The sequence below is a fragment of the Hyla sarda genome, unplaced genomic scaffold (assembly GCF_029499605.1).
Source record: "Hyla sarda isolate aHylSar1 unplaced genomic scaffold, aHylSar1.hap1 scaffold_803, whole genome shotgun sequence".
Classification (NCBI taxonomy): Eukaryota; Metazoa; Chordata; class Amphibia; order Anura; family Hylidae; genus Hyla; species Hyla sarda.
In genome coordinates, this window is record NW_026610829.1 from 1 (window position 1) to 23,846 (window position 23,846).

The window sequence follows — 23,846 nt, forward strand, 5'->3', positions numbered from 1 at the left end:
TTAAAACGCTAAATGAATAGACGTTCATAAACCAGTCAGTGCAACTCATCATTTTGGTCTCCAATTCTCAAACTCAAATTCTCACCCACGGAGGATTAAATGAGAATCTTTCTTGTTTAACACTGGAATGGGGTGGTGCACTGTTCACTACCCGAAGATACTGCCACATCGGGTCAATGCATAGGGCGACAGAAGCAAGCTTCCAAATCAGCTCCCTTTCTCAAAAATCCATTTAATTTATGGTCCCCAGATAGGGAACGTATGTATCAGTATGTGCTCACAAGTCACCCAAGTGCAAGTATTCACACAAAAAAAAACGTGCCTCAGGATGCGATCTGTCGCAAGATCCTTTCTTTTTTTACACTTGATCTAAGCCAAAAGGCCTAGAGGGGATAACCGGGAAAGGGGTGGACCCAACCATGTCCCCTTCATGAGCACTCACATTACTCATAGGAATGGAAGGAAGGCTGGCAGCCAACCAGCCTCCCATACACTTTCTGGGTGGGTGGCAGTCAGCCACCCATACATACATACAGCACAGGCTAAACCCACATCATCACTTAAAAAAAGGACAGGCGACCATTGCTCTCTGATGGAGCATTTAGCAATGCAATCCATAGCCTGGCTTTTGCCTGAACCCCCATCACTCCTCCTCTTGCATATAAGACAATATTTCAGATCTGCATATGAAAACAACACGCCTACCTTTGTTGCACATAGCTGCCTGCCTGTCTCTAGTTACCCCACTGGCTGTAGCTGCGTCCCTTCCGACATGGAATAACACCAACTGTAACGATAAACTGAAAATTAACAGTATAAACCTGCATCATTTTGGACTCTGGTATTTGCTGAATCCGGGTGACCTGACAATCGATGGTGGTGCCGCTGGTGATTCTGGCCTTCTTGGAATCTGTTGGGCCTATGTGTTAGCTCACACATCACTTGGGTATCCATGGTAACTACCACAACATGGTCATCTGCAGTTTACATCTAGCCCGTGGCATTGAATGGCATTTTAAAAGTGCTAAGGGTCCTGGTGCAATAATCCTCCCATGAGGATCAGCCTCAACGGCTTTGTAGATTGCACTCATGTCAGCAACTCCATATACATTTTTTTTTCTTCATGCTTCTTTCTTCATCCTTTTTTCTTTCTGTCATTCAGACTTTCATTCATTCGATCTCTCTCACTCACTTGCTTTAACTCATTTGTTCTCACTCACTCACTCACTCAATCACTCACTCACTCATTCACTCTCACTCACTCTCACTCTCTCACTCACTCGCTCACTAAGTCAGTCTCTCTCTCTCTCTCTCTTTTTCTTTTTATATATATTTTTTTCCGTCTTCTTCTTCTTCTTCTTCTTCTTCTTCTTCTTCAGACCCTGTCATAGCACTAATGCCTTTCCAATACCACCAGCAGATGGAGACACTCCATTGCAACATTGGTTGTGAGCAGCAGTTTCTAAAAACAAATGCCTCATGGCGGATTTCCCATCCATCAATGGATGGTAAATTTTGTTTTTATCATTCACTGACCACAGAAACCAATGCATGGTCAAGCAACAGCAATGACACACCCTTGTGTATAGGCATGAGACCCTCATGTCATTTAACAGGATTCAGCACCACCCACAAGACAGCTACCTGTCATGTCATGTCAAACCTGCACAGGTGTGCTAGATTATTATTATTTAGTTTTATTTTATTTTTTTACACCAATCAGTGTGCAAACATGGTCATTAAAATGCTAAATGAATAGACGTTCATAAACCAGTCAGTGCAACTCATCATTTTGGTCTCCAATTCTCAAACTCAAATTCTCACCCACGGAGGATTAAATGAGAATCTTTCTTGTTTAACACTGGAATGGGGTGGTGCACTGTTCACTACCCGAAGATACTGCCACATCGGGTCAATGCATAGGGCGACAGAAGAAAGCTTCCAAATCAGCTCCCTTTCTCAAAAATCCATTTAATTTATGGTCCCCAGATAGGGAACGTATGTATCAGTATGTGCTCACAAGTCACCCAAGTGCAAGTATTCACACAAAAAAAAACGTGCCTCAGGATGCGATCTGTCGCAAGATCCTTTCTTTTTTTACACTTGATCTAAGCCAAAAGGCCTAGAGGGGATAACCGGGAAAGGGGTGGACCCAACCATGTCCCCTTCATGAGCACTCACATTACTCATAGGAATGGAAGGAAGGCTGGCAGCCAACCAGCCTCCCATACACTTTCTGGGTGGGTGGCAGTCAGCCACCCATACATACATACAGCACAGGCTAAACCCACATCATCACTTAAAAAAAGGACAGGCGACCATTGCTCTCTGATGGAGCATTTAGCAATGCAATCCATAGCCTGGCTTTTGCCTGAACCCCCATCACTCCTCCTCTTGCATATAAGACAATATTTCAGATCTGCATATGAAAACAACACGCCTACCTTTGTTGCACATAGCTGCCTGCCTGTCTCTAGTTACCCCACTGGCTGTAGCTGCGTCCCTTCCGACATGGAATAACACCAACTGTAACGATAAACTGAAAATTAACAGTATAAACCTGCATCATTTTGGACTCTGGTATTTGCTGAATCCGGGTGACCTGACAATCGATGGTGGTGCCGCTGGTGATTCTGGCCTTCTTGGAATCTGTTGGGCCTATGTGTTAGCTCACACATCACTTGGGTATCCATGGTAACTACCACAACATGGTCATCTGCAGTTTACATCTAGCCCGTGGCATTGAATGGCATTTTAAAAGTGCTAAGGGTCCTGGTGCAATAATCCTCCCATGAGGATCAGCCTCAACGGCTTTGTAGATTGCACTCATGTCAGCAACTCCATATACATTTTTTTTTCTTCATGCTTCTTTCTTCATCCTTTTTTCTTTCTGTCATTCAGACTTTCATTCATTCGATCTCTCTCACTCACTTGCTTTAACTCATTTGTTCTCACTCACTCACTCACTCAATCACTCACTCACTCATTCACTCTCACTCACTCTCACTCTCTCACTCACTCGCTCACTAAGTCAGTCTCTCTCTCTCTCTCTCTTTTTCTTTTTATATATATTTTTTTCCGTCTTCTTCTTCTTCTTCTTCTTCTTCTTCTTCTTCAGACCCTGTCATAGCACTAATGCCTTTCCAATACCACCAGCAGATGGAGACACTCCATTGCAACATTGGTTGTGAGCAGCAGTTTCTAAAAACAAATGCCTCATGGCGGATTTCCCATCCATCAATGGATGGTAAATTTTGTTTTTATCATTCACTGACCACAGAAACCAATGCATGGTCAAGCAACAGCAATGACACACCCTTGTGTATAGGCATGAGACCCTCATGTCATTTAACAGGATTCAGCACCACCCACAAGACTGCTACCTGTCATGTCATGTCAAACCTGCACAGGTGTGCTAGATTATTATTATTTAGTTTTATTTTATTTTTTTACACCAATCAGTGTGCAAACATGGTCATTAAAACGCTAAATGAATAGACGTTCATAAACCAGTCAGTGCAACTCATCATTTTGGTCTCCAATTCTCAAACTCAAATTCTCACCCACGGAGGATTAAATGAGAATCTTTCTTGTTTAACACTGGAATGGGGTGGTGCACTGTTCACTACCCGAAGATACTGCCACATCGGGTCAATGCATAGGGCGACAGAAGCAAGCTTCCAAATCAGCTCCCTTTCTCAAAAATCCATTTAATTTATGGTCCCCAGATAGGGAACGTATGTATCAGTATGTGCTCACAAGTCACCCAAGTGCAAGTATTCACACAAAAAAAAACGTGCCTCAGGATGCGATCTGTCGCAAGATCCTTTCTTTTTTTACACTTGATCTAAGCCAAAAGGCCTAGAGGGGATAACCGGGAAAGGGGTGGACCCAACCATGTCCCCTTCATGAGCACTCACATTACTCATAGGAATGGAAGGAAGGCTGGCAGCCAACCAGCCTCCCATACACTTTCTGGGTGGGTGGCAGTCAGCCACCCATACATACATACAGCACAGGCTAAACCCACATCATCACTTAAAAAAAGGACAGGCGACCATTGCACTCTGATGGAGCATTTAGCAATGCAATCCATAGCCTGGCTTTTGCCTGAACCCCCATCACTCCTCCTCTTGCATATAAGACAATATTTCAGATCTGCATATGAAAACAACACGCCTACCTTTGTTGCACATAGCTGCCTGCCTGTCTCTAGTTACCCCACTGGCTGTAGCTGCGTCCCTTCCGACATGGAATAACACCAACTGTAACGATAAACTGAAAATTAACAGTATAAACCTGCATCATTTTGGACTCTGGTATTTGCTGAATCCGGGTGACCTGACAATCGATGGTGGTGCCGCTGGTGATTCTGGCCTTCTTGGAATCTGTTGGGCCTATGTGTTAGCTCACACATCACTTGGGTATCCATGGTAACTACCACAACATGGTCATCTGCAGTTTACATCTAGCCCGTGGCATTGAATGGCATTTTAAAAGTGCTAAGGGTCCTGGTGCAATAATCCTCCCATGAGGATCAGCCTCAACGGCTTTGTAGATTGCACTCATGTCAGCAACTCCATATACATTTTTTTTTCTTCATGCTTCTTTCTTCATCCTTTTTTCTTTCTGTCATTCAGACTTTCATTCATTCGATCTCTCTCACTCACTTGCTTTAACTCATTTGTTCTCACTCACTCACTCACTCACTCAATCACTCACTCACTCATTCACTCTCACTCACTCTCACTCTCTCACTCACTCGCTCACTAAGTCAGTCTCTCTCTCTCTCTCTTTTTCTTTTTATATATATTTTTTTCCGTCTTCTTCTTCTTCTTCTTCTTCTTCTTCTTCAGACCCTGTCATAGCACTAATGCCTTTCCAATACCACCAGCAGATGGAGACACTCCATTGCAACATTGGTTGTGAGCAGCAGTTTCTAAAAACAAATGCCTCATGGCGGATTTCCCATCCATCAATGGATGGTAAATTTTGTTTTTATCATTCACTGACCACAGAAACCAATGCATGGTCAAGCAACAGCAATGACACACCCTTGTGTATAGGCATGAGACCCTCATGTCATTTAACAGGATTCAGCACCACCCACAAGACAGCTACCTGTCATGTCATGTCAAACCTGCACAGGTGTGCTAGATTATTATTATTTAGTTTTATTTTATTTTTTTACACCAATCAGTGTGCAAACATGGTCATTAAAACGCTAAATGAATAGACGTTCATAAACCAGTCAGTGCAACTCATCATTTTGGTCTCCAATTCTCAAACTCAAATTCTCACCCACGGAGGATTAAATGAGAATCTTTCTTGTTTAACACTGGAATGGGGTGGTGCACTGTTCACTACCCGAAGATACTGCCACATCGGGTCAATGCATAGGGCGACAGAAGCAAGCTTCCAAATCAGCTCCCTTTCTCAAAAATCCATTTAATTTATGGTCCCCAGATAGGGAACGTATGTATCAGTATGTGCTCACAAGTCACCCAAGTGCAAGTATTCACACAAAAAAAAAACGTGCCTCAGGATGCGATCTGTCGCAAGATCCTTTCTTTTTTTACACTTGATCTAAGCCAAAAGGCCTAGAGGGGATAACCGGGAAAGGGGTGGACCCAACCATGTCCCCTTCATGAGCACTCACATTACTCATAGGAATGGAAGGAAGGCTGGCAGCCAACCAGCCTCCCATACACTTTCTGGGTGGGTGGCAGTCAGCCACCCATACATACATACAGCACAGGCTAAACCCACATCATCACTTAAAAAAAGGACAGGCGACCATTGCACTCTGATGGAGCATTTAGCAATGCAATCCATAGCCTGGCTTTTGCCTGAACCCCCATCACTCCTTCTCTTGCATATAAGACAATATTTCAGATCTGCATATGAAAACAACACGCCTACCTTTGTTGCACATAGCTGCCTGCCTGTCTCTAGTTACCCCACTGGCTGTAGCTGCGTCCCTTCCGACATGGAATAACACCAACTGTAACGATAAACTGAAAATTAACAGTATAAACCTGCATCATTTTGGACTCTGGTATTTGCTGAATCCGGGTGACCTGACAATCGATGGTGGTGCCGCTGGTGATTCTGGCCTTCTTGGAATCTGTTGGGCCTATGTGTTAGCTCACACATCACTTGGGTATCCATGGTAACTACCACAACATGGTCATCTGCAGTTTACATCTAGCCCGTGGCATTGAATGGCATTTTAAAAGTGCTAAGGGTCCTGGTGCAATAATCCTCCCATGAGGATCAGCCTCAACGGCTTTGTAGATTGCACTCATGTCAGCAACTCCATATACATTTTTTTTTCTTCATGCTTCTTTCTTCATCCTTTTTTCTTTCTGTCATTCAGACTTTCATTCATTCGATCTCTCTCACTCACTTGCTTTAACTCATTTGTTCTCACTCACTCACTCACTCACTCACTCAATCACTCACTCACTCATTCACTCTCACTCACTCTCACTCTCTCACTCACTCGCTCACTAAGTCAGTCTCTCTCTCTCTCTCTCTTTTTCTTTTTATATATATTTTTTTCCGTCTTCTTCTTCTTCTTCTTCTTCTTCTTCTTCAGACCCTGTCATAGCACTAATGCCTTTCCAATACCACCAGCAGATGGAGACACTCCATTGCAACATTGGTTGTGAGCAGCAGTTTCTAAAAACAAATGCCTCATGGCGGATTTCCCATCCATCAATGGATGGTAAATTTTGTTTTTATCATTCACTGACCACAGAAACCAATGCATGGTCAAGCAACAGCAATGACACACCCTTGTGTATAGGCATGAGACCCTCATGTCATTTAACAGGATTCAGCACCACCCACAAGACAGCTACCTGTCATGTCATGTCAAACCTGCACAGGTGTGCTAGATTATTATTATTTAGTTTTATTTTATTTTTTTACACCAATCAGTGTGCAAACATGGTCATTAAAACGCTAAATGAATAGACGTTCATAAACCAGTCAGTGCAACTCATCATTTTGGTCTCCAATTCTCAAACTCAAATTCTCACCCACGGAGGATTAAATGAGAATCTTTCTTGTTTAACACTGGAATGGGGTGGTGCACTGTTCACTACCCGAAGATACTGCCACATCGGGTCAATGCATAGGGCGACAGAAGCAAGCTTCCAAATCAGCTCCCTTTCTCAAAAATCCATTTAATTTATGGTCCCCAGATAGGGAACGTATGTATCAGTATGTGCTCACAAGTCACCCAAGTGCAAGTATTCACACAAAAAAAAACGTGCCTCAGGATGCGATCTGTCGCAAGATCCTTTCTTTTTTTACACTTGATCTAAGCCAAAAGGCCTAGAGGGGATAACCGGGAAAGGGGTGGACCCAACCATGTCCCCTTCATGAGCACTCACATTACTCATAGGAATGGAAGGAAGGCTGGCAGCCAACCAGCCTCCCATACACTTTCTGGGTGGGTGGCAGTCAGCCACCCATACATACATACAGCACAGGCTAAACCCACATCATCACTTAAAAAAAGGACAGGCGACCATTGCTCTCTGATGGAGCATTTAGCAATGCAATCCATAGCCTGGCTTTTGCCTGAACCCCCATCACTCCTCCTCTTGCATATAAGACAATATTTCAGATCTGCATATGAAAACAACACGCCTACCTTTGTTGCACATAGCTGCCTGCCTGTCTCTAGTTACCCCACTGGCTGTAGCTGCGTCCCTTCCGACATGGAATAACACCAACTGTAACGATAAACTGAAAATTAACAGTATAAACCTGCATCATTTTGGACTCTGGTATTTGCTGAATCCGGGTGACCTGACAATCGATGGTGGTGCCGCTGGTGATTCTGGCCTTCTTGGAATCTGTTGGGCCTATGTGTTAGCTCACACATCACTTGGGTATCCATGGTAACTACCACAACATGGTCATCTGCAGTTTACATCTAGCCCGTGGCATTGAATGGCATTTTAAAAGTGCTAAGGGTCCTGGTGCAATAATCCTCCCATGAGGATCAGCCTCAACGGCTTTGTAGATTGCACTCATGTCAGCAACTCCATATACATTTTTTTTTCTTCATGCTTCTTTCTTCATCCTTTTTTCTTTCTGTCATTCAGACTTTCATTCATTCGATCTCTCTCACTCACTTGCTTTAACTCATTTGTTCTCACTCACTCACTCACTCACTCAATCACTCACTCACTCATTCACTCTCACTCACTCTCACTCTCTCACTCACTCGCTCACTAAGTCAGTCTCTCTCTCTCTCTCTCTTTTTCTTTTTATATATATTTTTTTCCGTCTTCTTCTTCTTCTTCTTCTTCTTCTTCTTCTTCTTCTTCAGACCCTGTCATAGCACTAATGCCTTTCCAATACCACCAGCAGATGGAGACACTCCATTGCAACATTGGTTGTGAGCAGCAGTTTCTAAAAACAAATGCCTCATGGCGGATTTCCCATCCATCAATGGATGGTAAATTTTGTTTTTATCATTCACTGACCACAGAAACCAATGCATGGTCAAGCAACAGCAATGACACACCCTTGTGTATAGGCATGAGACCCTCATGTCATTTAACAGGATTCAGCACCACCCACAAGACTGCTACCTGTCATGTCATGTCAAACCTGCACAGGTGTGCTAGATTATTATTATTTAGTTTTATTTTATTTTTTTACACCAATCAGTGTGCAAACATGGTCATTAAAACGCTAAATGAATAGACGTTCATAAACCAGTCAGTGCAACTCATCATTTTGGTCTCCAATTCTCAAACTCAAATTCTCACCCACGGAGGATTAAATGAGAATCTTTCTTGTTTAACACTGGAATGGGGTGGTGCACTGTTCACTACCCGAAGATACTGCCACATCGGGTCAATGCATAGGGCGACAGAAGCAAGCTTCCAAATCAGCTCCCTTTCTCAAAAATCCATTTAATTTATGGTCCCCAGATAGGGAACGTATGTATCAGTATGTGCTCACAAGTCACCCAAGTGCAAGTATTCACACAAAAAAAAACGTGCCTCAGGATGCGATCTGTCGCAAGATCCTTTCTTTTTTTACACTTGATCTAAGCCAAAAGGCCTAGAGGGGATAACCGGGAAAGGGGTGGACCCAACCATGTCCCCTTCATGAGCACTCACATTACTCATAGGAATGGAAGGAAGGCTGGCAGCCAACCAGCCTCCCATACACTTTCTGGGTGGGTGGCAGTCAGCCACCCATACATACATACAGCACAGGCTAAACCCACATCATCACTTAAAAAAAGGACAGGCGACCATTGCACTCTGATGGAGCATTTAGCAATGCAATCCATAGCCTGGCTTTTGCCTGAACCCCCATCACTCCTCCTCTTGCATATAAGACAATATTTCAGATCTGCATATGAAAACAACACGCCTACCTTTGTTGCACATAGCTGCCTGCCTGTCTCTAGTTACCCCACTGGCTGTAGCTGCGTCCCTTCCGACATGGAATAACACCAACTGTAACGATAAACTGAAAATTAACAGTATAAACCTGCATCATTTTGGACTCTGGTATTTGCTGAATCCGGGTGACCTGACAATCGATGGTGGTGCCGCTGGTGATTCTGGCCTTCTTGGAATCTGTTGGGCCTATGTGTTAGCTCACACATCACTTGGGTATCCATGGTAACTACCACAACATGGTCATCTGCAGTTTACATCTAGCCCGTGGCATTGAATGGCATTTTAAAAGTGCTAAGGGTCCTGGTGCAATAATCCTCCCATGAGGATCAGCCTCAACGGCTTTGTAGATTGCACTCATGTCAGCAACTCCATATACATTTTTTTTTCTTCATGCTTCTTTCTTCATCCTTTTTTCTTTCTGTCATTCAGACTTTCATTCATTCGATCTCTCTCACTCACTTGCTTTAACTCATTTGTTCTCACTCACTCACTCACTCACTCACTCAATCACTCACTCACTCATTCACTCTCACTCACTCTCACTCTCTCACTCACTCGCTCACTAAGTCAGTCTCTCTCTCTCTCTCTTTTTCTTTTTATATATATTTTTTTCCGTCTTCTTCTTCTTCTTCTTCTTCTTCTTCTTCAGACCCTGTCATAGCACTAATGCCTTTCCAATACCACCAGCAGATGGAGACACTCCATTGCAACATTGGTTGTGAGCAGCAGTTTCTAAAAACAAATGCCTCATGGCGGATTTCCCATCCATCAATGGATGGTAAATTTTGTTTTTATCATTCACTGACCACAGAAACCAATGCATGGTCAAGCAACAGCAATGACACACCCTTGTGTATAGGCATGAGACCCTCATGTCATTTAACAGGATTCAGCACCACCCACAAGACAGCTACCTGTCATGTCATGTCAAACCTGCACAGGTGTGCTAGATTATTATTATTTAGTTTTATTTTATTTTTTTACACCAATCAGTGTGCAAACATGGTCATTAAAACGCTAAATGAATAGACGTTCATAAACCAGTCAGTGCAACTCATCATTTTGGTCTCCAATTCTCAAACTCAAATTCTCACCCACGGAGGATTAAATGAGAATCTTTCTTGTTTAACACTGGAATGGGGTGGTGCACTGTTCACTACCCGAAGATACTGCCACATCGGGTCAATGCATAGGGCGACAGAAGCAAGCTTCCAAATCAGCTCCCTTTCTCAAAAATCCATTTAATTTATGGTCCCCAGATAGGGAACGTATGTATCAGTATGTGCTCACAAGTCACCCAAGTGCAAGTATTCACACAAAAAAAAAACGTGCCTCAGGATGCGATCTGTCGCAAGATCCTTTCTTTTTTTACACTTGATCTAAGCCAAAAGGCCTAGAGGGGATAACCGGGAAAGGGGTGGACCCAACCATGTCCCCTTCATGAGCACTCACATTACTCATAGGAATGGAAGGAAGGCTGGCAGCCAACCAGCCTCCCATACACTTTCTGGGTGGGTGGCAGTCAGCCACCCATACATACATACAGCACAGGCTAAACCCACATCATCACTTAAAAAAAGGACAGGCGACCATTGCACTCTGATGGAGCATTTAGCAATGCAATCCATAGCCTGGCTTTTGCCTGAACCCCCATCACTCCTCCTCTTGCATATAAGACAATATTTCAGATCTGCATATGAAAACAACACGCCTACCTTTGTTGCACATAGCTGCCTGCCTGTCTCTAGTTACCCCACTGGCTGTAGCTGCGTCCCTTCCGACATGGAATAACACCAACTGTAACGATAAACTGAAAATTAACAGTATAAACCTGCATCATTTTGGACTCTGGTATTTGCTGAATCCGGGTGACCTGACAATCGATGGTGGTGCCGCTGGTGATTCTGGCCTTCTTGGAATCTGTTGGGCCTATGTGTTAGCTCACACATCACTTGGGTATCCATGGTAACTACCACAACATGGTCATCTGCAGTTTACATCTAGCCCGTGGCATTGAATGGCATTTTAAAAGTGCTAAGGGTCCTGGTGCAATAATCCTCCCATGAGGATCAGCCTCAACGGCTTTGTAGATTGCACTCATGTCAGCAACTCCATATACATTTTTTTTTCTTCATGCTTCTTTCTTCATCCTTTTTTCTTTCTGTCATTCAGACTTTCATTCATTCGATCTCTCTCACTCACTTGCTTTAACTCATTTGTTCTCACTCACTCACTCACTCACTCAATCACTCACTCACTCATTCACTCTCACTCACTCTCACTCTCTCACTCACTCGCTCACTAAGTCAGTCTCTCTCTCTCTCTCTCTTTTTCTTTTTATATATATTTTTTTCCGTCTTCTTCTTCTTCTTCTTCTTCTTCTTCTTCTTCTCAGACCCTGTCATAGCACTAATGCCTTTCCAATACCACCAGCAGATGGAGACACTCCATTGCAACATTGGTTGTGAGCAGCAGTTTCTAAAAACAAATGCCTCATGGCGGATTTCCCATCCATCAATGGATGGTAAATTTTGTTTTTATCATTCACTGACCACAGAAACCAATGCATGGTCAAGCAACAGCAATGACACACCCTTGTGTATAGGCATGAGACCCTCATGTCATTTAACAGGATTCAGCACCACCCACAAGACAGCTACCTGTCATGTCATGTCAAACCTGCACAGGTGTGCTAGATTATTATTATTTAGTTTTATTTTATTTTTTTACACCAATCAGTGTGCAAACATGGTCATTAAAACGCTAAATGAATAGACGTTCATAAACCAGTCAGTGCAACTCATCATTTTGGTCTCCAATTCTCAAACTCAAATTCTCACCCACGGAGGATTAAATGAGAATCTTTCTTGTTTAACACTGGAATGGGGTGGTGCACTGTTCACTACCCGAAGATACTGCCACATCGGGTCAATGCATAGGGCGACAGAAGCAAGCTTCCAAATCAGCTCCCTTTCTCAAAAATCCATTTAATTTATGGTCCCCAGATAGGGAACGTATGTATCAGTATGTGCTCACAAGTCACCCAAGTGCAAGTATTCACACAAAAAAAAATGTGCCTCAGGATGCGATCTGTCGCAAGATCCTTTCTTTTTTTACACTTGATCTAAGCCAAAAGGCCTAGAGGGGATAACCGGGAAAGGGGTGGACCCAACCATGTCCCCTTCATGAGCACTCACATTACTCATAGGAATGGAAGGAAGGCTGGCAGCCAACCAGCCTCCCATACACTTTCTGGGTGGGTGGCAGTCAGCCACCCATACATACATACAGCACAGGCTAAACCCACATCATCACTTAAAAAAAGGACAGGCGACCATTGCACTCTGATGGAGCATTTAGCAATGCAATCCATAGCCTGGCTTTTGCCTGAACCCCCATCACTCCTCCTCTTGCATATAAGACAATATTTCAGATCTGCATATGAAAACAACACGCCTACCTTTGTTGCACATAGCTGCCTGCCTGTCTCTAGTTACCCCACTGGCTGTAGCTGCGTCCCTTCCGACATGGAATAACACCAACTGTAACGATAAACTGAAAATTAACAGTATAAACCTGCATCATTTTGGACTCTGGTATTTGCTGAATCCGGGTGACCTGACAATCGATGGTGGTGCCGCTGGTGATTCTGGCCTTCTTGGAATCTGTTGGGCCTATGTGTTAGCTCACACATCACTTGGGTATCCATGGTAACTACCACAACATGGTCATCTGCAGTTTACATCTAGCCCGTGGCATTGAATGGCATTTTAAAAGTGCTAAGGGTCCTGGTGCAATAATCCTCCCATGAGGATCAGCCTCAACGGCTTTGTAGATTGCACTCATGTCAGCAACTCCATATACATTTTTTTTTCTTCATGCTTCTTTCTTCATCCTTTTTTCTTTCTGTCATTCAGACTTTCATTCATTCGATCTCTCTCACTCACTTGCTTTAACTCATTTGTTCTCACTCACTCACTCACTCACTCACTCACTCAATCACTCATTCACTCATTCACTCTCACTCACTCTCACTCTCTCACTCACTCGCTCGCTCACTAAGTCAGTCTCTCTCTCTCTCTCTCTCTCTTTTTCTTTTTATATATATTTTTTTCCGTCTTCTTCTTCTTCTTCTTCTTCTTCTTCTTCAGACCCTGTCATAGCACTAATGCCTTTCCAATACCACCAGCAGATGGAGACACTCCATTGCAACATTGGTTGTGAGCAGCAGTTTCTAAAAACAAATGCCTCATGGCGGATTTCCCATCCATCAATGGATGGTAAATTTTGTTTTTATCATTCACTGACCACAGAAACCAATGCATGGTCAAGCAACAGCAATGACACACCCTTGTGTATAGGCATGAGACCCTCATGTCATTTAACAGGATTCAGCACCACCCACAAGACAGCTACCTGTCATGTCATGTCAAACCTGCACAGGTGTGCTAGATTATTATTATTTAGTTTTATTTTATTTTTTTACACCAATCAGTGTGCAAACATGGTCATTAAAACGCTAAATGAATAGACGTTCATAAACCAGTCAGTGCAACTCATCATTTTGGTCTCCAATTCTCAAACTCAAATTCTCACCCACGGAGGATTAAATGAGAATCTTTCTTGTTTAACACTGGAATGGGGTGGTGCACTGTTCACTACCCGAAGATACTGCCACATCGGGTCAATGCATAGGGCGACAGAAGCAAGCTTCCAAATCAGCTCCCTTTCTCAAAAATCCATTTAATTTATGGTCCCCAGATAGGGAACGTATGTATCAGTATGTGCTCACAAGTCACCCAAGTGCAAGTATTCACACAAAAAAAAACGTGCCTCAGGATGCGATCTGTCGCAAGATCCTTTCTTTTTTTACACTTGATCTAAGCCAAAAGGCCTAGAGGGGATAACCGGGAAAGGGGTGGACCCAACCATGTCCCCTTCATGAGCACTCACATTACTCATAGGAATGGAAGGAAGGCTGGCAGCCAACCAGCCTCCCATACACTTTCTGGGTGGGTGGCAGTCAGCCACCCATACATACATACAGCACAGGCTAAACCCACATCATCACTTAAAAAAAGGACAGGCGACCATTGCACTCTGATGGAGCATTTAGCAATGCAATCCATAGCCTGGCTTTTGCCTGAACCCCCATCACTCCTCCTCTTGCATATAAGACAATATTTCAGATCTGCATATGAAAACAACACGCCTACCTTTGTTGCACATAGCTGCCTGCCTGTCTCTAGTTACCCCACTGGCTGTAGCTGCGTCCCTTCCGACATGGAATAACACCAACTGTAACGATAAACTGAAAATTAACAGTATAAACCTGCATCATTTTGGACTCTGGTATTTGCTGAATCCGGGTGACCTGACAATCGATGGTGGTGCCGCTGGTGATTCTGGCCTTCTTGGAATCTGTTGGGCCTATGTGTTAGCTCACACATCACTTGGGTATCCATGGTAACTACCACAACATGGTCATCTGCAGTTTACATCTAGCCCGTGGCATTGAATGGCATTTTAAAAGTGCTAAGGGTCCTGGTGCAATAATCCTCCCATGAGGATCAGCCTCAACGGCTTTGTAGATTGCACTCATGTCAGCAACTCCATATACATTTTTTTTTCTTCATGCTTCTTTCTTCATCCTTTTTTCTTTCTGTCATTCAGACTTTCATTCATTCGATCTCTCTCACTCACTTGCTTTAACTCATTTGTTCTCACTCACTCACTCACTCAATCACTCACTCACTCATTCACTCTCACTCACTCTCACTCTCTCACTCACTCGCTCACTAAGTCAGTCTCTCTCTCTCTCTCTCTTTTTCTTTTTATATATATTTTTTTCCGTCTTCTTCTTCTTCTTCTTCTTCTTCTTCTTCTTCTTCTTCTTCTTCTTCTTCTTCAGACCCTGTCATAGCACTAATGCCTTTCCAATACCACCAGCAGATGGAGACACTCCATTGCAACATTGGTTGTGAGCAGCAGTTTCTAAAAACAAATGCCTCATGGCGGATTTCCCATCCATCAATGGATGGTAAATTTTGTTTTTATCATTCACTGACCACAGAAACCAATGCATGGTCAAGCAACAGCAATGACACACCCTTGTGTATAGGCATGAGACCCTCATGTCATTTAACAGGATTCAGCACCACCCACAAGACAGCTACCTGTCATGTCATGTCAAACCTGCACAGGTGTGCTAGATTATTATTATTTAGTTTTATTTTATTTTTTTACACCAATCAGTGTGCAAACATGGTCATTAAAACGCTAAATGAATAGACGTTCATAAACCAGTCAGTGCAACTCATCATTTTGGTCTCCAATTCTCAAACTCAAATTCTCACCCACGGAGGATTAAATGAGAATCTTTCTTGTTTAACACTGGAATGGGGTGGTGCACTGTTCACTACCCGAAGATACTGCCACATCGGGTCAATGCATAGGGCGACAGAAGCAAGCTTCCAAATCAGCTCCCTTTCTCAAAAATCCATTTAATTTATGGTCCCCAGATAGGGAACGTATGTATCAGTATGTGCTCACAAGTCACCCAAGTGCAAGTATTCACACAAAAAAAAACGTGCCTCAGGATGCGATCTGTCGCAAGATCCTTTCTTTTTTTACACTTGATCTAAGCCAAAAGGCCTAGAGGGGATAACCGGGAAAGGGGTGGACCCAACCATGTCCCCTTCATGAGCACTCACATTACTCATAGGAATGGAAGGAAGGCTGGCAGCCAACCAGCCTCCCATACACTTTCTGGGTGGGTGGCAGTCAGCCACCCATACATACATACAGCACAGGCTAAACCCACATCATCACTTAAAAAAAGGACAGGCGACCATTGCACTCTGATGGAGCATTTAGCAATGCAATCCATAGCCTGGCTTTTGCCTGAACCCCCATCACTCCTCCTCTTGCATATAAGACAATATTTCAGATCTGCATATGAAAACAACACGCCTACCTTTGTTGCACATAGCTGCCTGCCTGTCTCTAGTTACCCCACTGGCTGTAGCTGCGTCCCTTCCGACATGGAATAACACCAACTGTAACGATAAACTGAAAATTAACAGTATAAACCTGCATCATTTTGGACTCTGGTATTTGCTGAATCCGGGTGACCTGACAATCGATGGTGGTGCCGCTGGTGATTCTGGCCTTCTTGGAATCTGTTGGGCCTATGTGTTAGCTCACACATCACTTGGGTATCCATGGTAACTACCACAACATGGTCATCTGCAGTTTACATCTAGCCCGTGGCATTGAATGGCATTTTAAAAGTGCTAAGGGTCCTGGTGCAATAATCCTCCCATGAGGATCAGCCTCAACGGCTTTGTAGATTGCACTCATGTCAGCAACTCCATATACATTTTTTTTTCTTCATGCTTCTTTCTTCATCCTTTTTTCTTTCTGTCATTCAGACTTTCATTCATTCGATCTCTCTCACTCACTTGCTTTAACTCATTTGTTCTCACTCACTCACTCACTCACTCACTCAATCACTCACTCACTCATTCACTCTCACTCACTCTCACTCTCTCACTCACTCGCTCACTAAGTCAGTCTCTCTCTCTCTCTCTCTTTTTCTTTTTATATATATTTTTTTCCATCTTCTTCTTCTTCTTCTTCTTCTTCTTCTTCTTCTTCTTCAGACCCTGTCATAGCACTAATGCCTTTCCAATACCACCAGCAGATGGAGACACTCCATTGCAACATTGGTTGTGAGCAGCAGTTTCTAAAAACAAATGCCTCATGGCGGATTTCCCATCCATCAATGGATGGTAAATTTTGTTTTTATCATTCACTGACCACAGAAACCAATGCATGGTCAAGCAACAGCAATGACACACCCTTGTGTATAGGCATGAGACCCTCATGTCATTTAACAGGATTCAGCACCACCCACAAGACAGCTACCTGTCATGTCATGTCAAACCTGCACAGGTGTGCTAGATTATTATTATTTAGTTTTATTTTATTTTTTTACACCAATCAGTGTGCAAACATGGTCATTAAAATGCTAAATGAATAGACGTTCATAAACCAGTCAGTGCAACTCATCATTTTGGTCTCCAATTCTCAAACTCAAATTCTCACCCACGGAGGATTAAATGAGAATCTTTCTTGTTTAACACTGGAATGGGGTGGTGCACTGTTCACTACCCGAAGATACTGCCACATCGGGTCAATGCATAGGGCGACAGAAGCAAGCTTCCAAATCAGCTCCCTTTCTCAAAAATCCATTTAATTTATGGTCCCCAGATAGGGAACGTATGTATCAGTATGTGCTCACAAGTCACCCAAGTGCAAGTATTCACACAAAAAAAAACGTGCCTCAGCATGCGATCTGTCGCAAGATCCTTTCTTTTTTTACACTTGATCTAAGCCAAAAGGCCTAGAGGGGATAACCGGGAAAGGGGTGGACCCAACCATGTCCCCTTCATGAGCACTCACATTACTCATAGGAATGGAAGGAAGGCTGGCAGCCAACCAGCCTCCCATACACTTTCTGGGTGGGTGGCAGTCAGCCACCCATACATACATACAGCACAGGCTAAACCCACATCATCACTTAAAAAAAGGACAGGCGACCATTGCACTCTGATGGAGCATTTAGCAATGCAATCCATAGCCTGGCTTTTGCCTGAACCCCCATCACTCCTTCTCTTGCATATAAGACAATATTTCAGATCTGCATATGAAAACAACACGCCTACCTTTGTTGCACATAGCTGCCTGCCTGTCTCTAGTTACCCCACTGGCTGTAGCTGCGTCCCTTCCGACATGGAATAACACCAACTGTAACGATAAACTGAAAATTAACAGTATAAACCTGCATCATTTTGGACTCTGGTATTTGCTGAATCCGGGTGACCTGACAATCGATGGTGGTGCCGCTGGTGATTCTGGCCTTCTTGGAATCTGTTGGGCCTATGTGTTAGCTCACACATCACTTGGGTATCCATGGTAACTACCACAACATGGTCATCTGCAGTTTACATCTAGCCCGTGGCATTGAATGGCATTTTAAAAGTGCTAAGGGTCCTGGTGCAATAATCCTCCCATGAGGATCAGCCTCAACGGCTTTGTAGATTGCACTCATGTCAGCAACTCCATATACATTTTTTTTTCTTCATGCTTCTTTCTTCATCCTTTTTTCTTTCTGTCATTCAGACTTTCATTCATTCGATCTCTCTCACTCACTTGCTTTAACTCATTTGTTCTCACTCACTCACTCACTCACTCAATCACTCACTCACTCATTCACTCTCACTCACTCTCACTCTCTCACTCACTCGCTCACTAAGTCAGTCTCTCTCTCTCTCTCTCTTTTTCTTTTTATATATATTTTTTTCCGTCTTCTTCTTCTTCTTCTTCTTCTTCTTCTTCTTCTTCAGACCCTGTCATAGCACTAATGCCTTTCCAATACCACCAGCAGATGGAGACACTCCATTGCAACATTGGTTGTGAGCAGCAGTTTCTAAAAACAAATGCCTCATGGCGGATTTCCCATCCATCAATGGATGGTAAATTTTGTTTTTATCATTCACTGACCACAGAAACCAATGCATGGTCAAGCAACAGCAATGACACACCCTTGTGTATAGGCATGAGACCCTCATGTCATTTAACAGGATTCAGCACCACCCACAAGACAGCTACCTGTCATGTCATGTCAAACCTGCACAGGTGTGCTAGATTATTATTATTTAGTTTTATTTTATTTTTTTACACCAATCAGTGTGCAAACATGGTCATTAAAACGCTAAATGAATAGACGTTCATAAACCAGTCAGTGCAACTCATCATTTTGGTCTCCAATTCTCAAACTCAAATTCTCACCCACGGAGGATTAAATGAGAATCTTTCTTGTTTAACACTGGAATGGGGTGGTGCACTGTTCACTACCCGAAGATACTGCCACATCGGGTCAATGCATAGGGCGACAGAAGCAAGCTTCCAAATCAGCTCCCTTTCTCAAAAATCCATTTAATTTATGGTCCCCAGATAGGGAACGTATGTATCAGTATGTGCTCACAAGTCACCTAAGTGCAAGTATTCACACAAAAAAAAACGTGCCTCAGGATGCGATCTGTCGCAAGATCCTTTCTTTTTTTACACTTGATCTAAGCCAAAAGGCCTAGAGGGGATAACCGGGAAAGGGGTGGACCCAACCATGTCCCCTTCATGAGCACTCACATTACTCATAGGAATGGAAGGAAGGCTGGCAGCCAACCAGCCTCCCATACACTTTCTGGGTGGGTGGCAGTCAGCCACCCATACATACATACAGCACAGGCTAAACCCACATCATCACTTAAAAAAAGGACAGGCGACCATTGCACTCTGATGGAGCATTTAGCAATGCAATCCATAGCCTGGCTTTTGCCTGAACCCCCATCACTCCTCCTCTTGCATATAAGACAATATTTCAGATCTGCATATGAAAACAACACGCCTACCTTTGTTGCACATAGCTGCCTGCCTGTCTCTAGTTACCCCACTGGCTGTAGCTGCGTCCCTTCCGACATGGAATAACACCAACTGTAACGATAAACTGAAAATTAACAGTATAAACCTGCATCATTTTGGACTCTGGTATTTGCTGAATCCGGGTGACCTGACAATCGATGGTGGTGCCGCTGGTGATTCTGGCCTTCTTGGAATCTGTTGGGCCTATGTGTTAGCTCACACATCACTTGGGTATCCATGGTAACTACCACAACATGGTCATCTGCAGTTTACATCTAGCCCGTGGCATTGAATGGCATTTTAAAAGTGCTAAGGGTCCTGGTGCAATAATCCTCCCATGAGGATCAGCCTCAACGGCTTTGTAGATTGCACTCATGTCAGCAACTCCATATACATTTTTTTTTCTTCATGCTTCTTTCTTCATCCTTTTTTCTTTCTGTCATTCAGACTTTCATTCATTCGATCTCTCTCACTCACTTGCTTTAACTCATTTGTTCTCACTCACTCACTCACTCAATCACTCACTCACTCATTCACTCTCACTCACTCTCACTCTCTCACTCACTCGCTCACTAAGTCAGTCTCTCTCTCTCTCTCTCTTTTTCTTTTTATATATATTTTTTTCCGTCTTCTTCTTCTTCTTCTTCTTCTTCTTCTTCAGACCCTGTCATAGCACTAATGCCTTTCCAATACCACCAGCAGATGGAGACACTCCATTGCAACATTGGTTGTGAGCAGCAGTTTCTAAAAACAAATGCCTCATGGCGGATTTCCCATCCATCAATGGATGGTAAATTTTGTTTTTATCATTCACTGACCACAGAAACCAATGCATGGTCAAGCAACAGCAATGACACACCCTTGTGTATAGGCATGAGACCCTCATGTCATTTAACAGGATTCAGCACCACCCACAAGACAGCTACCTGTCATGTCATGTCAAACCTGCACAGGTGTGCTAGATTATTATTATTTAGTTTTATTTTATTTTTTTACACCAATCAGTGTGCAAACATGGTCATTAAAACGCTAAATGAATAGACGTTCATAAACCAGTCAGTGCAACTCATCATTTTGGTCTCCAATTCTCAAACTCAAATTCTCACCCACGGAGGATTAAATGAGAATCTTTCTTGTTTAACACTGGAATGGGGTGGTGCACTGTTCACTACCCGAAGATACTGCCACATCGGGTCAATGCATAGGGCGACAGAAGCAAGCTTCCAAATCAGCTCCCTTTCTCAAAAATCCATTTAATTTATGGTCCCCAGATAGGGAACATATGTATCAGTATGTGCTCACAAGTCACCCAAGTGCAAGTATTCACACAAAAAAAAACGTGCCTCAGGATGCGATCTGTCGCAAGATCCTTTCTTTTTTTACACTTGATCTAAGCCAAAAGGCCTAGAGGGGATAACCGGGAAAGGGGTGGACCCAACCATGTCCCCTTCATGAGCACTCACATTACTCATAGGAATGGAAGGAAGGCTGGCAGCCAACCAGCCTCCCATACACTTTCTGGGTGGGTGGCAGTCAGCCACCCATACATACATACAGCACAGGCTAAACCCACATCATCACTTAAAAAAAGGACAGGCGACCATTGCACTCTGATGGAGCATTTAGCAATGCAATCCATAGCCTGGCTTTTGCCTGAACCCCCATCACTCCTCCTCTTGCATATAAGACAATATTTCAGATCTGCATATGAAAACAACACGCCTACCTTTGTTGCACATAGCTGCCTGCCTGTCTCTAGTTACCCCACTGGCTGTAGCTGCGTCCCTTCCGACATGGAATAACACCAACTGTAACGATAAACTGAAAATTAACAGTATAAACCTGCATCATTTTGGACTCTGGTATTTGCTGAATCCGGGTGACCTGACAATCGATGGTGGTGCCGCTGGTGATTCTGGCCTTCTTGGAATCTGTTGGGCCTATGTGTTAGCTCACACATCACTTGGGTATCCATGGTAACTACCACAACATGGTCATCTGCAGTTTACATCTAGCCCGTGGCATTGAATGGCATTTTAAAAGTGCTAAGGGTCCTGGTGCAATAATCCTCCCATGAGGATCAGCCTCAACGGCTTTGTAGATTGCACTCATGTCAGCAACTCCATATACATTTTTTTTTCTTCATGCTTCTTTCTTCATCCTTTTTTCTTTCTGTCATTCAGACTTTCATTCATTCGATCTCTCTCACTCACTTGCTTTAACTCATTTGTTCTCACTCACTCACTCACTCACTCACTCAATCACTCACTCACTCATTCACTCTCACTCACTCTCACTCTCTCACTCACTCGCTCACTAAGTCAGTCTCTCTCTCTCTCTCTCTTTTTCTTTTTATATATATTTTTTTCCGTCTTCTTCTTCTTCTTCTTCTTCTTCAGACCCTGTCATAGCACTAATGCCTTTCCAATACCACCAGCAGATGGAGACACTCCATTGCAACATTGGTTGTGAGCAGCAGTTTCTAAAAACAAATGCCTCATGGCGGATTTCCCATCCATCAATGGATGGTAAATTTTGTTTTTATCATTCACTGACCACAGAAACCAATGCATGGTCAAGCAACAGCAATGACACACCCTTGTGTATAGGCATGAGACCCTCATGTCATTTAACAGGATTCAGCACCACCCACAAGACAGCTACCTGTCATGTCATGTCAAACCTGCACAGGTGTGCTAGATTATTATTATTTAGTTTTATTTTATTTTTTTACACCAATCAGTGTGCAAACATGGTCATTAAAACGCTAAATGAATAGACGTTCATAAACCAGTCAGTGCAACTCATCATTTTGGTCTCCAATTCTCAAACTCAAATTCTCACCCACGGAGGATTAAATGAGAATCTTTCTTGTTTAACACTGGAATGGGGTGGTGCACTGTTCACTACCCGAAGATACTGCCACATCGGGTCAATGCATAGGGCGACAGAAGCAAGCTTCCAAATCAGCTCCCTTTCTCAAAAATCCATTTAATTTATGGTCCCCAGATAGGGAACGTATGTATCAGTATGTGCTCACAAGTCACCCAAGTGCAAGTATTCACACAAAAAAAAACGTGCCTCAGGATGCGATCTGTCGCAAGATCCTTTCTTTTTTTACACTTGATCTAAGCCAAAAGGCCTAGAGGGGATAACCGGGAAAGGGGTGGACCCAACCATGTCCCCTTCATGAGCACTCACATTACTCATAGGAATGGAAGGAAGGCTGGCAGCCAACCAGCCTCCCATACACTTTCTGGGTGGGTGGCAGTCAGCCACCCATACATACATACAGCACAGGCTAAACCCACATCATCACTTAAAAAAAGGACAGGCGACCATTGCACTCTGATGGAGCATTTAGCAATGCAATCCATAGCCTGGCTTTTGCCTGAACCCCCATCACTCCTCCTCTTGCATATAAGACAATATTTCAGATCTGCATATGAAAACAACACGCCTACCTTTGTTGCACATAGCTGCCTGCCTGTCTCTAGTTACCCCACTGGCTGTAGCTGCGTCCCTTCCGACATGGAATAACACCAACTGTAACGATAAACTGAAAATTAACAGTATAAACCTGCATCATTTTGGACTCTGGTATTTGCTGAATCCGGGTGACCTGACAATCGATGGTGGTGCCGCTGGTGATTCTGGCCTTCTTGGAATCTGTTGGGCCTATGTGTTAGCTCACACATCACTTGGGTATCCATGGTAACTACCACAACATGGTCATCTGCAGTTTACATCTAGCCCGTGGCATTGAATGGCATTTTAAAAGTGCTAAGGGTCCTGGTGCAATAATCCTCCCATGAGGATCAGCCTCAACGGCTTTGTAGATTGCACTCATGTCAGCAACTCCATATACATATTTTTTTCTTCATGCTTCTTTCTTCATCCTTTTTTCTTTCTGTCATT

At 43.4% G+C, this 23,846-nt stretch overlaps 14 pseudogenes; all 14 read right to left on the reverse strand.

Annotated features, from left to right (window-relative positions):
* Window positions 1–130: 130 nt before the first annotated feature.
* LOC130346803 (U2 spliceosomal RNA) lies at window positions 131–394 on the reverse strand (annotated as a pseudogene).
* Window positions 395–1,869: 1,475 nt separating this feature from the next.
* Window positions 1,870–2,133, reverse strand: LOC130346843 (U2 spliceosomal RNA; annotated as a pseudogene).
* Window positions 2,134–3,608: 1,475 nt separating this feature from the next.
* On the reverse strand, window positions 3,609–3,872 carry LOC130346815 (U2 spliceosomal RNA; annotated as a pseudogene).
* A 1,474-nt stretch (window positions 3,873–5,346) lies between these two features.
* LOC130346825 (U2 spliceosomal RNA) lies at window positions 5,347–5,611 on the reverse strand (annotated as a pseudogene).
* A 1,480-nt stretch (window positions 5,612–7,091) lies between these two features.
* LOC130346827 (U2 spliceosomal RNA) lies at window positions 7,092–7,355 on the reverse strand (annotated as a pseudogene).
* A 1,485-nt stretch (window positions 7,356–8,840) lies between these two features.
* LOC130346839 (U2 spliceosomal RNA) lies at window positions 8,841–9,104 on the reverse strand (annotated as a pseudogene).
* Window positions 9,105–10,582: 1,478 nt separating this feature from the next.
* LOC130346826 (U2 spliceosomal RNA) lies at window positions 10,583–10,847 on the reverse strand (annotated as a pseudogene).
* Window positions 10,848–12,328: 1,481 nt separating this feature from the next.
* LOC130346889 (U2 spliceosomal RNA) lies at window positions 12,329–12,592 on the reverse strand (annotated as a pseudogene).
* Window positions 12,593–14,084: 1,492 nt separating this feature from the next.
* On the reverse strand, window positions 14,085–14,348 carry LOC130346846 (U2 spliceosomal RNA; annotated as a pseudogene).
* Window positions 14,349–15,844: 1,496 nt separating this feature from the next.
* Window positions 15,845–16,108, reverse strand: LOC130346847 (U2 spliceosomal RNA; annotated as a pseudogene).
* A 1,489-nt stretch (window positions 16,109–17,597) lies between these two features.
* Window positions 17,598–17,861, reverse strand: LOC130346824 (U2 spliceosomal RNA; annotated as a pseudogene).
* Window positions 17,862–19,343: 1,482 nt separating this feature from the next.
* On the reverse strand, window positions 19,344–19,607 carry LOC130346822 (U2 spliceosomal RNA; annotated as a pseudogene).
* A 1,472-nt stretch (window positions 19,608–21,079) lies between these two features.
* LOC130346796 (U2 spliceosomal RNA) lies at window positions 21,080–21,343 on the reverse strand (annotated as a pseudogene).
* Window positions 21,344–22,817: 1,474 nt separating this feature from the next.
* On the reverse strand, window positions 22,818–23,081 carry LOC130346848 (U2 spliceosomal RNA; annotated as a pseudogene).
* Window positions 23,082–23,846: the final 765 nt, after the last annotated feature.